The following is a 16,223-nucleotide window of genomic DNA, read 5'->3' on the forward strand; positions in this document are numbered from 1 at the left end:
AAAAAACAAACTCCAAACTCATGGCTGAGAAGAGGAAAAGTCATAGTAAAATGGTAATGGTAAATGGCTTTACTAGTCCCTAAGGACCCCAAAGCGCTTTACACATCCAGTCATCCACCCATTCACACACACTGGCGATGGCAAGCTACATTGTAGCCACAGCCACCCTGGGGTGCACTGAAAGAGGAGAGGCTGCCGGACACTGGCGCCACCGGACGCTCTGACAACCACCAGTAGGCAACGGGTGAAGTGTCTTGCCCACTTGACCGAGACTGTCCAAGCCAGGGCTCGAACCGGCAACCTTCCGATTACAAGGCAAACTCCCAACTATTGAGCCATGATCGCCCCATGGTACTCCCAAAACCAGCAGGATGGCATTCCACACTCATTCCATTTGAGATATTCCAGTTTGGGCCAAAGCAATGGAAAGAGTAATACCTGCCATGTAACTGTACTGAATATATAGGCACAATGACTTGCATTTTGTGAAAAAGAATAATAATAAAAGTGGGTTTTAAAGAACTTCCTGTCAATATTCAAATGTCCTCTCAAGTAATTTTAGTCTGCATATAGTGTAAGGGTTAATTCCTCCTCCTTTTGTTTCAACTTCCTCTTGCAAACTGCCACATGGTGTCAAATGGTAAATTCTTCAACTCCTAGTTAGTGTGCCTACAAGCTCCCTATTCTCCACCGCTAACAATATACAAAGAGACCTTTCCTTGTTGTTCACACACTAACACACACTTGAGGCTACAGACATCATGTTCGCGACAGCTGAGTCACTTGAGTCACATTAAATCTTGTCAAAAGCAGTAAGTCAGAGAGTGAATGGATGAATTCCTTCCTTCCATATGAGAACATATCACTGAAACCAAATTAAATCCAGCTACTTAATGTGCGTACAGCGTGTCTGTTTCTGTTGCGCTGTGCTTTCCAAGTCTGTGTGTGCCCCTGTGCTTATGAGCCATAGCATCACCCCTCTGCCTCTGCTCTGGCTACAACTTGTGCAGTGTGGATGCCTGGGGAGCGAGATCAATGCCACAACTTTCACACTGAGGGGGAAAAAGGAAACAACTCTCTATGGTCCATCAGACTTTTCTGCACTAGAATGACTTTCCATTTCTGGGAGCACGGCTGAACCTACAATAAAAAAAAAAAGAAAAGAAAGAATGATCCGGCCTTTTCAGATGCTGTTAGGTTTCCCTCAGTGCAGCACCGAATGAGCTCAGAAACCCTTTTGAAAACAACAGAACCAATACTGGAAAAGCCAGAAGGAGGTGATATATTAAACTGCCAACAGAACAGTGCAGCATTGCTACTTGTTCCCTTTCTAGAAAAAAGAACATGTGAGTGGCAGAGACTTGGCTTTAGGGAGCCTCTGTAATTTCTTTAGTTTCTTTATAATGTGCCCACTAACAGTGCAAGATTTAGTAGGGTTGTCTCCTTTTCTTTTCGCAAAAGACTCTGAATGCTTGGATCGTGTTTGTGGTTTCTCAGTACAACCTGCATTTAAAAGAGTTCCAATGCATTTTATTTATTTTATTCCAGCTACAGTCCAAAGCTCCAAAACAGGGAGTCACTCCAGTTTCAGAACATGAACTTGTTTTTCTTTTTTTTTCCCAGACTGTGAGGATTGTCTACAACCATCTCTCTGCGATGAATACAATCCAGTGTGACTATTAACTGCATGCATGTGTCCACACAATGCTGCAACCACACACACAACGACCACACTGTGTTAGTCAGGGTGGAAACATGCTGTACCGGGAAGTCTGACTGTGCCAGCGAGCTAACAAAGTCTCCAGTGTGTGTGTGTACGTGAGAGAGTGTGTTGGCCTTCTAAAAACACTCTGGTGTCCATATTGAGCAGTGCTGCAGGTGTGGGCAGTTGGCAATTTCACTTTGACCTTTAATATTGCGCACAGCTTGGCACCTTTGGCTGCATAGTGCAAACCCCACTGTGCTGAACTCACCAACCAAATGCGTCTCCATCTAAGGAAATTGGACTACATGAATAACTCTGGCTGGAATTTTTTATACCCCACAGAAAGTGTGACTGCAAACTAATAACTGCAGGGGCTACTTGGAGTTATTTTTGGAGGGTCTTGCCTTAAAGTCCATTCTAAACTTCAGTTGCAACCACCTATTTTCATAGTCTCGTGGTTTTCAGGTTTTGGGGTGGTTTTTTTTTTTTTTTTTTAGCAATTAGGACACTGGTGGCTTGAGGACACAAACAGTAAAATTGTGATGGGCCAGCAAACCTGTTTTGTGGAGTAAAATCATTGGGCTTACTATTTAATAAAAGTATGGGGAAAATAATGTTAGGCTTTTAAGCGTTTGGAAATAAATCTGGCCTGGCCCCAGTTATATAACGAGTCAAACATATACAGGAAAAACTGTTTTATGCAGTGTATGTAGAAAATGAGAACATACAGAAAGCCACAATCACACCAGCTCAGGCTCCAGGCTCCCAAGGTAAAAACTAAGGGGATTATTGATTGTTACCATTAAGGCTGACACAGGTCCAGTCTGGCCATTAGCTTTCTATCTTCCCACCACTGAAACCACTCTCCTTTATCACAAAGGGCACTAAGGTACCCAGCTGAGTGAATAAACTCCAGCCACAACAGGAATGATAGCAATGTCACTCTTCATTTCAAATCTTTTTTCTTTTACATTCTAGAATCCATCTTCATCATCTCTTTAAATGCATACCTCCAACACTGGAGTTTTTCAGACATTATTTTCTCCAACACTTGACCTCTGTCTGCCAGAATTTTCGTCTCTATGCCTGCCTGCGCCAAGTCTGCGACCCTCCGTTCTCTGCGGGTGTCCTCTCACGTCATCACTCTATCCGTCTGATTGCATAGTCAGATGACTTGTCTCATCGAGCTCACAGAAGCCTGGAGAAACCCCCGCTCAAAAGGAAATTCTGAAAAATGTTTATAACATTTAAAATACAACCTTTTTTTTCTGAGCTTCCAATAAAAGCGCAAAGAATTTTGAATAAAATCCCAAATTACTGTTTAAGATGAAATCATAAAAATAAAAAAAAAGACGCAACTCTGAAGTCAGTGACTGACATGTTTGACAGGATTAGTCTGTTTCTGTCCCTCACTCCATTTCGGCCTCTTTTTTTTTTACCCCCCCCCATCCTAATCCTGCTTTTCCCCCTACTTCTCCTTGAGCTTGAGCCTTACAGGAGCATCCAGAAGCAAACTAATATCCATTCTCTGAACTTACTGCTCACATCGAGCCCGTCTCCTTCCCCTTTGTCAAGCTTTCACCCTAATCTCCATAATGCAGTCTCTGGCAGGAGCTGCTGTATGTGCTTTGTCCAGGGCTGGGCCCTGGCTCTGGGTTGATGAGCAGGTAGCTATATGGGCACTTTCTCTGCTGGTAATTGCAGCCAAGGCAGACAGAGCACAGCATGGGGGAAAGGCGTGTAGGTGTGCATACACACTCACATCCAAAAGAAGCTAAGAATTATGTTCAGGAGTGTGTCTCACTACATCAGATATGGAAGTAAATGTCAGAAATGGGCTTAGACTCCTGAATTAATTCATCTTTTCTTCAAGTGTGACACATAAAGTAGCATTTAATAAAATTTAAAAAAAAAAATCCTCATTACTAATATTTCTACAGAAAATGTTTGCAATGGGAATATTTGACTTGACTAATTTTAGTCTTTTGTTTCATTGCTTTAGAGAACTCTGGCCCTTCATGAGCCTACTTTGACATTTCTAAATGCAAACTGCAGTGAACTCTAAGAGATTTGTGGAATATTAATTTGAAAACTCACACACTGTTCATCTACTGGAAAGTTTTTTAACCGGACACTTTTTTTGGCCTCCACTTATCTAGTGGGAATTTGGGAATCAACCACTATTTTATTCCTGTCAAATTGTCTTATTATTGGCATTTCTCATAGATTCAGCTAAAGAAATGCAAATAAATTATCTGTTCTTGTGACAGGCTGCTAGTAACAAAGTGCCTAAAAATACTATGTTCTTTGTTAAGTTTTCTGTTATGTTTACACACAACATTGGTCCCTTGAGTTAGATAGATTTATTATGCTTAAGGCTTCAGAGGTCAGTGTTACGTGGTTTAACAAACAAAAAACACATTCCTCTGAAAATGGTCAGGTACAAGGAATGGACTAAAAATAAGTGGAAAAAGCAACCTCATCCAACGTCTGACATCCAAAGAAAAGCTTTAATAGACCTTCAGAAAGCCTGGAGAACTATTGCTCAAAAGCATGTTAAAAAATAACAACAAAATCTTTCTGGAAACAAAATATTTAAAAAAAGATGTAGTGGTGGCTTGAGACTTTTGCCGAAAAAAAGACAAGCTGCACATTTTGCCATAAAAAATATTTTCATGTAATGAACATTTAGATTTTGTAAGTACAGTCTTTAGTCATCCAATCAAGCCAAAATTTATTTATTTATTTTTGGTTCCTGAGCCACTCCATGTTCCCTTAAGAAAGGGAACTTTTAGCTTTACCAGCACATCATGCAGTCCACCCAACAAGCCACATAAGGTCTGTGCATCTTTGCTACCTACAACAATGCCCCCGCAGAGAAATGAATGAACAGAAGCACAGAGGAGGGAATCAGTTTAGTGGTCGCTGCAGGGGGCATTTATAACACCTGGCAAGCTACCCAGCAGCACACAATAAGGATCCTGGCTGCTAGCTTTTTATCAACCATATCAAATTACCATGTGCCATGCTGAACACAAGGTACACCCACAGGTAAAAACACAATTATTTTGACCTACATGGATTAGAGGTGAGACACGGGTGGGGGAGAGGCAAGTGGGAACACTAGAATCTGGGAAAGAAAAAAAAAAGAAAGACCATCTTGACCATATGCTGCAGAATCTGGCAGAGAAATGTGGTAGAACAGGAGGAAGGTGGTGTATTAATGGGATTAGTAAAAGGTAAGTGGGCTTGAGCATCTTGCCAATATCAGGCTGTCGCTATCACACTTAAATGTGTTGCTGTGACTTTCTATAATACATGCCGCAGGTAATGAGAAACTATGTCATCCACTCAGTCTAATTTCCATTTTACAACCCTTTGATAAGGGGAAATCAGAGAGCACGGGCTCCAGCAGAGACTTTATGGCCCTGAGCTTCAATCTGTGTGCGCATGTTTGTGCACAAATGTGCGGGTTTCAGTGTCCACCTACACACACTAGTGTGTATATGTGTGTGTGTGTCCTTCAGCACTTTGTGTTCCTGTTGATGAACTGGACCGTATAAAAGGCAATGACAAATTTAATGGCTTCCATAGACAGCACTGTTAACGTTCCAATTGAGTGAAGTGTTTTTTTCCACTTGTACAGTCATGCATGTCTGACACAGTGACTTTTTTTTTGGCAAAGCAAGTGATAAGCCCAAATTTAAAGTGCTCTAAATCTGTGCTTTAAATAGTGCAGAGGACTTGAGTTCTGAGTATAATTTTCTTTCTGGTCTGAGATTCTACTGACTTATACATTTGTCCCCAGAGGTCAGAGGTTGGAGTGACTGCAGAATCCCTGAGGGTTACTCTTCAATGATACTAAAGGAAAGCTGATATCTAATCAATAGGGTGCAACCTTGCAAGAATTGTCTCTACTCTTACATATACAAATAGCCAATCATAAAAATATTTTCTGAATTAAATCTTCACTTTTAGTAATAAATCTGATCTTTGATTTCTATGTGACATGTGGGACAATGATGTCTTAACAGCGACCTGACATGCACAGTTAAGAAGAGTCCGTGTAGCTACATCTTTTCATCTTGTGTATAGTATGTACTTGAAATGATAATTCTCATTTAAAATCATTTAATTTGAAATATTAGATGTTTATATAGCCGAGATCTTCACTATTAGACCCCAAGCCGAACCCCAATGACCGACTTTTACTGTGCGTCAGTAAACACGGGGTCCATTAACGCTGGTAGGATGCAACTAACTGGAAAAGCTTTTCCTTTTATTGGTGCCTCTGTCCCTTTATACCACTTAATACTGGTGTTGGAAGTGCAGAGAAAGAGTTTTTGCAGTTTTCCTAGTGATCCCACCTTGTTAACAAACAAATGAATCATTTTCTCTGACACACACTGCCATTCGTTAAACCTAATGGCTTTTTAAAAAGTAGCTTATTTCTCCTGCTTCTCTAAATCTACCTTGACATTCTGAGTGCCAAATGTCTCCTGAAATAATAAGGTGCTGAGTCATTGTTTATGCCATAACACTGAAGGTTTGGGAAATAATCATCAATTTGAGAGCAAGTATGTCACAATTACATAATGGAAAATATATATTGAAATCCAGTTTCAAATAAATATGATTTATATGAGCTCAGTGGGCTTGTATTTTAGTGCCATTTGTAAGTAATCGCTGTAATGAAGGGGTGAAAAATAGGACAGACAGCAGTTTTGGTGAGGTCTTTTTTTTTTCATTCCAGTGACTATACCTCAGAGGATACCTGTCCATCACAGCTGTGCTTCTGAAGCCTCAGGGGTGGAAAATTGGGGGAGGGGAAATAATGAGAGCTCACACCAGCTGCGATGAATTCAAGCAGCCTTGCTCTGTGGGGGCCCTTCCTATTTATCCCCTTAGTTTAGTCGTGCTGTGCTCCAAGACACCAATCTCGCAACATGGACACACCCTCCAGTGACCAGTGAATCACAGTTCGAACGCGAGAGAGAGTTGTGATCACACCTCAGCAGCCTTTTGGGTACTGAGCAATGCATAAGCTGAGAATCTTCAAAAGGGCCAGGCTAAACACGAAGCTTGAGCCAAATCAAATCTTTTCTTTTTCCCTGTCAGTTTCTTTCTAGCAGCGTATAGTAACCTTCACTGCCACCCAAAACAAAAGAGGCCAATTATTTCCACAGTGGGATTCACACTAAACCGGGCTTTAAAAGTTCAATAAACGGTTTTAAAACAGCCCATCACTTTGCTTTTTTTCCTTCTCCCTTAGCGTGTGGTTTAAATGACTCAATGCTGTCAGAGGAAGAATAGTAGCAAAATAAATTGCAGAGGAAGAAAGGAACAAAGACAAAACACTTAAGCTATGTGAGATATTGCCACTGATGCAGAAAGGTATTGTCGCTTTAGTTTCAACATTTGAATAGCATTAAGATTTTCTTTCTTTCTTTGTGATTGCAACAACAGAATTTCATAAAACAAAACAAAAAATAAATATAGTTTCAAGTAAGCATCGTTGTCACTGTTGAAGAGAATGTGAATTCAACATGAATTCGTGACAGAGTTTCTTTATAACTACCTGGTGCTAACTTAGTTATTGACTAATAAATTAAGTAGACATCAACAGTTCCACATCATTACTCAGTATGGTACTTTCCTGTGGATGTTTTTGGTCCTAGCCTCAGAATCATTACACCCCTCCGCTGAACCACCTGTTCTGACGGGTGTGGCAATAATGAGCTGCAGAAGTAATGAGGCTGTGGGAGTGTAGCACGGGAAGGAGAGACAGAAGGGGGTCTAAACACATGAAGAGGGAGGAAGTTTTCATTTATAATTAATGTTAGGAGAAATATCATCAGCACCGTGGCATTTACAATGAATTATTCATTTCTATCTAGGAAGCTTTATGTAAAAACTTGCAGTCGGGGGGTCTTGATGGACAGTCGGTGAAGAGGGAGAGCACAGGGATGGAAAGAGCAGCCACAAACCTGTCTGCTGAGGCAGGAGGGAGTGTTTTCACTGAAGGTTATAAGGATAGATTCTTTCTTCTGGGAGCAGTAGGGGTAATCCTGGATCAAGGGATAGTTTGTTGGTGGATAGGCTGTGGTAGATGAGGAATTTAGATCAAGTAAAAGCAGAAGTAACACAACGCATCCTACTAATGCTGAAATATCTCTATTATGATACTGATGCATTACATGTAAGTAGTAATAATCTAATGTCAGCATAAGCGATCTTTCTTTTAGGTTCTTTTAGGTGATAAAATGTTGCATAAAACTTCAAGGTGAAGATTTCCCTGTAGTTCCCACGAACAGTTAAGGCAGCAAAACGCCCCTGTTTGATGCTCAATCTTAGCCAATATACAATATTGAGGTACTTTTTGTGTGACTGTAACTGGAAGCTAAATGCTAAAGAATGCCAAGAAACATCAGAATAATTTAAAAAAAACAAATCTCCCCCCCAGAGTGTCTTAGAGATCAACTTTATCATTAAACTATAAGCACAAGTGATTGCACTGCCTCGAAACTAGCCCAGTTGCACCAACAAACATTCACAAGCATATATTTTGCAAGAAATACAGAAAGCCTTATCTCCTTCACAAGGATGAGGTAACTGAGAATGTTAGCTTTGAAAATCCACTTAGTCCCTGACAGGTAAAGGACAGTTGCTGAGGATGGGGCCACTAATGGAAGTTGACGCATTCACCCGAGTTGCCAACATTGGCTACTTGACCCTTAAACCTCCCTCTATCACTTACTACACTCTCTCCAGCCTGAACCTGACAGGCACAGATCACAACCCATTTCGCAGTTTTGTGAATCAATACCAATAATGCACCAAGCATGGAAGCCTGCACACTAAGTGGAGAATTCAGCCTTATATAATTTCCATTGCTAAACAAAAACACAAGCTTTCAGCGGATAATTAACCTCAGGAACTTCTTTGTAACTCCAGCTTTGGTGAAAATTAAAATAAATAAATAAAAACACCTATGATGTCAGAGCAAACACATTATATGAATTCTCCAAATGCACAATAACTTTCCTTCATGCACATGAGTTGTAATGTTAGTGACATTAAGCAGCAAATCAAGTCTTACCTATCATTTCTTTTACTCAAATCTACTAGAAATGAAGCAAAATAATTCCATAAGCTAGGCAATTTCTGAGTAGTTTAACTTATCATAACAAAATAATGCACAGAGTACATGAAATGCAGCAAGCCTGCTAATACAATGAAAACAATTGCAAAGAGCTCCTAGGGTTAGAATGTATATTTTATACTGTATGACATGTTCACAAACTGGCTACAAATGAGCACAAGGGTGTGTAACTGAGGTTAAAACATACTTCAGTAAATAGCATTCAGGCAAGTGGCCAGCAGTGGTTGAGGCACGTTCCAGATGTTAGTAGCACTGGGCGTGGATGCTAAGCAACTAGCTATTTTCAGCCACAGAGCGCAGAAAGGAAATGAAAGGAGCAGAGTTCAGTGTGCAGAGATTTCAGGGCAGCAGACAGGGTAATCAAACACCGCCGACCATTGGCAATCATGGCGTCCCGACACAATTGTGGCTCGCCTGCAGCTAGCTAAGTCTTATCACAACACACTCACAGTGAAAGTGGTGTGAGATGAATGAGTGGGAAAGGAGGACAGTGAGGAAGGGAAATCAGAAAGGGGTTTATTGCCAAATGTTGAGCAGGTTTACAACATTAGGAAATTGCTGCGGTGCTTCAGTGCAAACATAGTGTTCATAAATAGCACTTAAATAGACATGAAAAAATAAAAGTAGGGATAAGAATTAAAAGTGCTACGTAGAAAGATATGTGCATGAGCTATACATGAGATATATACATGAGAATAAGAATTAAGAGTGCTACGTTGAAAGATATATACATGAGTGCAGGTGGTGATCAGTGCCAATCATGGAATGATGCAGTGAACACAGCGTAGGGTCATGTGTTAGTAGCGGGAACAGTCATATGGTTATTGTTCATGTGTCCAACAGCAGAGGGGAAGAAACTGTTCTTATGGCGAGAGGTTCTGGTGCGAATGGACTGGAGCCTCCTGCCTGAGGGGAGCAGGTCAAACAGACTGTGTCCAGGGTGAGAAGGGTCAGCTGAGATCCGAGCTGCACGCCGCAATGTCCTGGAGGTGTACAGGTCCTGCAGAGATGGGAGTCTGCAGCCAATCACCTTCTCAGCAGAGCGCACAACACGCTGCAGTCTCTGTTTGTCCCTGATAGTGGCTCCAGCGTACCACACGGTGATGGAGGAGGTGAGGATGGACTCGATGATTGCAGTGTAGAACTGCATCATCATCCGTGTTGGCAGGTTGAATTTCTTCAGCTGCCTCAGGAAGTACATCCTCTGCTGGGCTTTCTTAATGACGGAGGTGATGGTGGGCTCCCACTTCAGGTCCTGGGTGATGGTGGTACCCAGGAAGCGGAATGAGTCCACAGAGGTGATGGGGGTGTCAGTCAGGATGATGGGGGGGAGTGGGGCTGTGTGCTTCCTGAAGTCCACAATAATCTCCACTGTCTTCTGGGCATTCAGCACCAGGTTGTTGTGGCTGCACCAGGACACCAGACGTTCAACCTCCCTCCTGTAGGCAGACTCATCCCCGTCCGAGATGAGTCCAATAACGGTGGTGTCATCTGCAAACTTGATTAGCTTGACAGACTGGTGGGTGGAGGTGCAGCAGTTGGTGTACAGGGAGAAGAGCAGAGGAGAAAGAAAGGCTGCTGGAAAAAGGAGCAGTTGGTACAAATGAAATGGGGAGACTGGTGCGTGTTTGTGCTGGGATTCCTTCACATTACTGCTCTCCATCTGTTTCAAGGTTTGTATTGTGTATTTGACATTAGATTAGGCTATAGCCTCCGATGCTGTCCAAATATCTGTGCTATCCTACTATGAAATGTAGGATTTATTCTAAAGCACATTAAATTCAAGCAAATTTCAAGCATAAATACTTTTCCAAAGTTCTAAAGTGGATAATTTAACTTGGTGGAAAATGAGCACAAAGTTACTGTTAGCACACTGAAAAATGTGCTCGCTGTCATCTGAATAACCCTGCAAAGTGGTATCTGATTCATATAAACACAAACTCACACTGTGTCATGTGTCACTGTGTGGCAGACAGGCTTGTGGACCCAGAACACAGACACAGGGCTGGAATCACTGGAGCTTTATTGCTAAACTTCCAAGAATACACAGAACTGGCAGGTAGAGCAGGGCGATATGGCCAAAAATATTTATCACGATATATATTTGAAAATTTGCGATAACGATATAACCGACGATATAATTGATGCGAGACAAAATACAACTCCACAACATTACTAGCGCAAAAAGACAACCTTCCATTTATTTTCACTTAAACAAGAAGCTGGTTTTTATATACATTAAAGCTTTATAAAAATGTAACAGTGCAAATGCAAATTCCTTGCTGAAAGTTTAACCAAAAGGCATTTCCAGTAGAAATGGGGTGACAAATCCTGAGCATAACCATGTATAATATCCACTGAAGTTAAAAATAGGTGCTTTGCAACATTAAACTGCAGTGTGCAGTACGCATTTTTCGGACCATAAGGTGCACGGGATTATAAGGCACATTAAGCGAAACAAAGCAGTCAGATAAATCAAACTTTATTAAACTCATTCTTCTTGCTTCCTCCACTTCTGTACCATTGATTCATTAATGTTGAATTCTCTGGCAGCTGCTCTATTCCCATGTTGTTGCAGTATATTAATGACTAACCTCGTATTGTGGATGGATTATCTCAGTTGTTCTCCTGACTGAAGTTTTGTCCGTTTACAGCATCCTGCCATGCGATTGCATTTGTCTCTAACCATGAGGAATCTTCACGTTAACTTTTATAAGTGGAAAAGTGTTAGTGTTCGTCCTCCAGCTTCACTGTTTATGTTATGCTAACATAGCTGTATCGCTAGCGATCACGTAGCACATCATTATATACCAGCTAGCCCAACTTCAGTAACCCTACAAACGTCACTGCTGTTTAGTTTCCTTTCTTCATTTATGTTGGAAGTGATAGCAGAGCTGTACGTTTGATTTTTTTCAGAAATCTCTCAGTCAGAACATGCAATATCATGCTTAGGTAACTAGCGAAACTAGCGAGCTAACTTCCGCTAGCTTCCTGCTAACTTCTAACTCCGTTAAATGTAATAACTTTTGTTTTCATGGATGCCTGGAAGTTAAACTTTATAGTTACACCTGGTAAAGCAGCAATGCTGATCGTTTTATTAAAGATGAAAGAATTTAGACAGTTTTTAACTCTAAGTGATGCTGCAGTGTTGTTTGACCTGAAGCATACGGAGTTTAGGACCCAGATTACTCCCAGATTTAAGAGCATCTTAGTCCGACAAATATGACAATAACAACGGCCGCTTGCATGTTCTGCAAAAAAATGTGCTTTGTTGTGTATCTGACGGACAAACACCAAACCAGTTCCACATCACGGAAGTTGCACCATTTTTACAAACCAATTCTGGTTCATCTGTTTCACTCAACAATCGGCCATGTGCGTATGAAAACAAAGGCACTGCGCATGCGCGTTTTACTCCCATTCTATCGCGATATTTCATTTTCCTATCGTTGCCTAACATTATACCGGTATTACCGTGAACGGTATAATATGGCCCAGCCCTACTGGCAGGTACCAGAGCACATTAGCGAGAACCACTGAACAGAACGCCCACACAGCATTGCGGTAGATTGCGACGAGGAACAGAGGGAAATGCAGCTAATAAATAGACACAGGGAATGAGGGCAGAGGGGAAACACCTGGGGAACACGGCTGGGTATAATCTAATTGACAGACAGGGAAAGGAAAACGAAACATGATGCAGCACACAATGATGGACAAGTGACTATCAGAATAAAACAGGAAGTACGAGAAACATAACAAAGCTGAAAGACTGAGAGACCCAGCGAGCTAGAGACAAGAGAAAGAGCTAGAGAGTTAGGGACAGGAGTGGGAGAGAGAGGGACACTGAGAAACCAGAAAGACACAGAGAGACAGACAAAGACAACTGGGGAAACAAAGGTAAATAAACATAGAAACAAGACTGACTTCCACAGGAGATGCTGAGGACAAGACACAGAGATGAAACAAAGACATAAAAGGACCCTAATATCAAACAAGACACCATGAACTAGAAATATAGATAAACTCAGAGACACTCAAAAGAACTAAAGTCAGGACTAAATTCAAAGCTTGAACTTAAATTGTCTTCTTAATGCAATGGTATGAAACCACAACAAAACTCAAAACACTAGGTTAAAAACGGGGGACCATGACGTACTGAACATCCACTTTCCATTCAAATGCAGCCTACAAGTGAAATTCACCTTGACACTTCACTATCAAGTCACTGAGCATTACTTTTATAGCTTTACACTTCACAAGTCCCTCAGTCATGGATCCAAGGCTATTTCAATCTAGAAATGGATCCAAGCAACTCTGGCTGCATCTCAAATAAATGACGCCATTTCCTTTAATGAAGACAGCAAATCTGTCAGAAAGCTTCCTTCCTCCACTGCTCTCCAGTCACACATGGAAAATTACCAAACTGTTGATAGATGGTTAACAGGTGCAGGCTAATTATGCTAATCATGGCAACAGCCAAATAAACTGATTACCATGTTCATTTAAATGACAGCAATGTTCCTTTGGTGGCTAATTAAAATAGGTTGGGAGAAAGGAAACGAGGCGGCTGGGTTCGGATGGAGGGAGGTGTTTAAATAAAAGCGTTCTCTGGGGCCTACTGTAATAAGCTGTATTTCATTGGTTTAATGATGTCATAATGAATTTCTAATGATGGGGGATGGGTTAGAGCGCAAAGAATCAAAGTGTGGCGATATGTGCATGAAAGCATACAAGGGCTTCACAAAACAAGCGAGCATAAGCCGAAGTTGGATGTGGCCAAAGGTGTCTTGGGATGAAATTACTTTGATTATTAAAAAAAAGAAAAGTCGGTAGAAAACATCGAGTTGGTGATTTGCTTCATCTGTTTCAATACCAGCCCCGCTGGAAAACGTAGCGGGGAGGTTTTGGAGGCACAATTACTTTGTAATAGCATTGGGCTCTTTTGGCCTTGAATCTCTCTGCCTGTGACCTGCGGAAAGCCATCATTAGAGGAAGAGATGGTGACCAGAGGCCAAGGGAGATGAACTCTGGGTCCCCTGGCAGCAAATGTGGAGGTATGAAAGGTGGATGGGGGCTGATTAATGTTTATAGAAGCTCTGCCACCAAAAAAAAACAAAAAAAAAAACCCTCTCCCCAAACCCATCTGGTTTAATTCCACTCTTAAATTATAGCTTTCACTGTAGTTCCAACCAACCATTAGGGCTGTACTTAGCAGAATGCCCTGTTTGTTACTCTGATCCCAAGCATTTTCAACAAAAATTAGTACAGAAAGAAGGGAAGAATGAGATATTTTCACTGTATCCTATTCACATATTTAGGACCTAATTCATAATGTCCCATTGTTCTGTATCAGATGTGGACACGACATTTTTTGCGTCAAGGTAACAAAAGAGGATGGCTCATATAAACTGCAAGAATAAAACGTCCCTCTTTATCTTCCGTTTATGAGGCATGCTCACTATTTAAATGTATGTCACATTAGTGGGGATCTGCTCAATTCAATATATTATAATGTGATGTTTGGCCCTTAATGGAAAATCAATAGTGAGACAAGCCTGCCACCACTGAGACCATACAAAAGCAATTTCTAAATTGACATATGGAGGGCCTATGTGATTGATTCTGACTGCCGTTGGATTTTAATACCATTCACTGAAAGCTCATTGACTCTCAGATATCGTCTTGTGGTTTATCTACAAACTGCCAAATGAGTCCTTGTCTCCTTTAACTTTCCTTTCATTCCTTTTTTCCTCTTCTTTCATTGGGCCTATATTTTTCAGCCCACAGCAGGATGAGCGAGCGTGTTTAAGATCTGGAATTTAATAGATTAATGAGTAGATAACATTCCTCATTGTCATCATTCAAAAATGATGTAATATAGTTTATTCATACATCACCTCTACAGAATATTCTCCAGGCTTCAGTATAAATACAGCTTTTTCAATCAGCTGAAAGGCTACAGTATTAACATCACATAAACATGTACCACATAAGTCTTGGCACAATGGCATGAGCTGCCACCATCTAATTTATGAACATCATGCATTACATGCAGCCTGTTTTAACAGCCGAAAAGAAGCCAAGGCTCACTCTGTAGCCACACACGGTGCAGTCAAAGCTATTACATCTTCAGCAGCTGAAACCAACACGATATGTTGACCATGGCATGATTGTCTTGTTATACAACAGACACACTAGAGAAAACCATGGTTGCAGACTAGTATCTGATCAAAATTATTATCACAGGGCAACCACATTTTTTTTCTAGCCAAAGAGGTTGCCATCCCGTTTTTACTTTTTGACTAAGCTAACCAGCGAGAGATGCATGGAAAAAAGTCATATTTAAAAGCAGTGCTGTATGTTGATATTTTTAATGATATATAAACCTGGAGTTAAACCAGCTGATTTGATGATAAACTTTTTCAGGACCAGATGAAAGAAAGTAACCAGAAGTGTTTTCCCCCAGGTATGTACAACAGCTGGGTGCATCCTAAGGTATTCCCAGTTCTGGTAGAAAAATATAATCCCCTCCTGAGTTTTCTGGATCAACAAATTGGTAGAAGTGCTAAGATCATCTTCAAAGAAATCCTGATTTGATGTTAAACCACCTCGAGTTTTTCTTTCCTAGATGTCTGGCTGTCAAGCCAGGTACAAGGAGCCAACATGTAGCTTTGCAGTCTGCCTAAATTTCCACATTTAGGAAATTCCTCTGAGGGTCTCTGGTTAACCACTAAATACGTTTTTAAAAGTCCACTTTAATATTGCACAAAACAAATGTTCATTAAACTCTTCATCAGCTAATACTATGCACAAGTGAGTCAGACATCTTCACTGTTGGGCCAACACACATATCCCACCTTACTGTAGGCACAGATTGCAGAATGTTAGGAAAGAGTATTGCACTTAACTCTCGTCACTTAGTGACACGAGATGAGATTGCTGACCCTGAGGTGCTACGCACCAAATGCTCAGCTGAGCTCTCAGCTCCACAATGACAGCTAATGTAACCAGCTGACCAGTTTGACTTTGAACTACCTTTAAACTCATGCAAGCCTTACAGGCATGCTGCACTATAATGCACATGTCTTCTACACATGCTTTTCACATTATATTGAGGGCAAAATGAGTATTCATAAGTTCCAAACAAGCAGTAGTAACAGCAGAAGAAAAACGAGTATCATGTGATAAACGCAGCAAATTCCACATTTCAAAGCTGAAAAATGTCCAGACTCAAACTCCAGCCTGTAGAACAAGATCTAATCAGAAAAATGCCACATCTTGAATGTTGTAGCCTGATTGATATTATCAGAAACACAAGCAACATCATGTCTCTAAGTAGCCAGCGCAGTTAAA

General features: G+C 41.0%; 1 protein-coding gene across 8 annotated transcripts in view; it reads right to left on the bottom strand.

The window, feature by feature from the left end:
• The window catches only part of vav2 (vav 2 guanine nucleotide exchange factor), a 197,398-nt gene that overhangs the window by 125,996 nt on the left and 55,179 nt on the right, over window positions 1-16,223 (bottom strand). The window lies entirely within an intron of this gene.

Source organism: Maylandia zebra, linkage group LG7 (genome assembly GCF_041146795.1).
Source record: "Maylandia zebra isolate NMK-2024a linkage group LG7, Mzebra_GT3a, whole genome shotgun sequence".
Classification (NCBI taxonomy): Eukaryota; Metazoa; Chordata; class Actinopteri; order Cichliformes; family Cichlidae; genus Maylandia; species Maylandia zebra.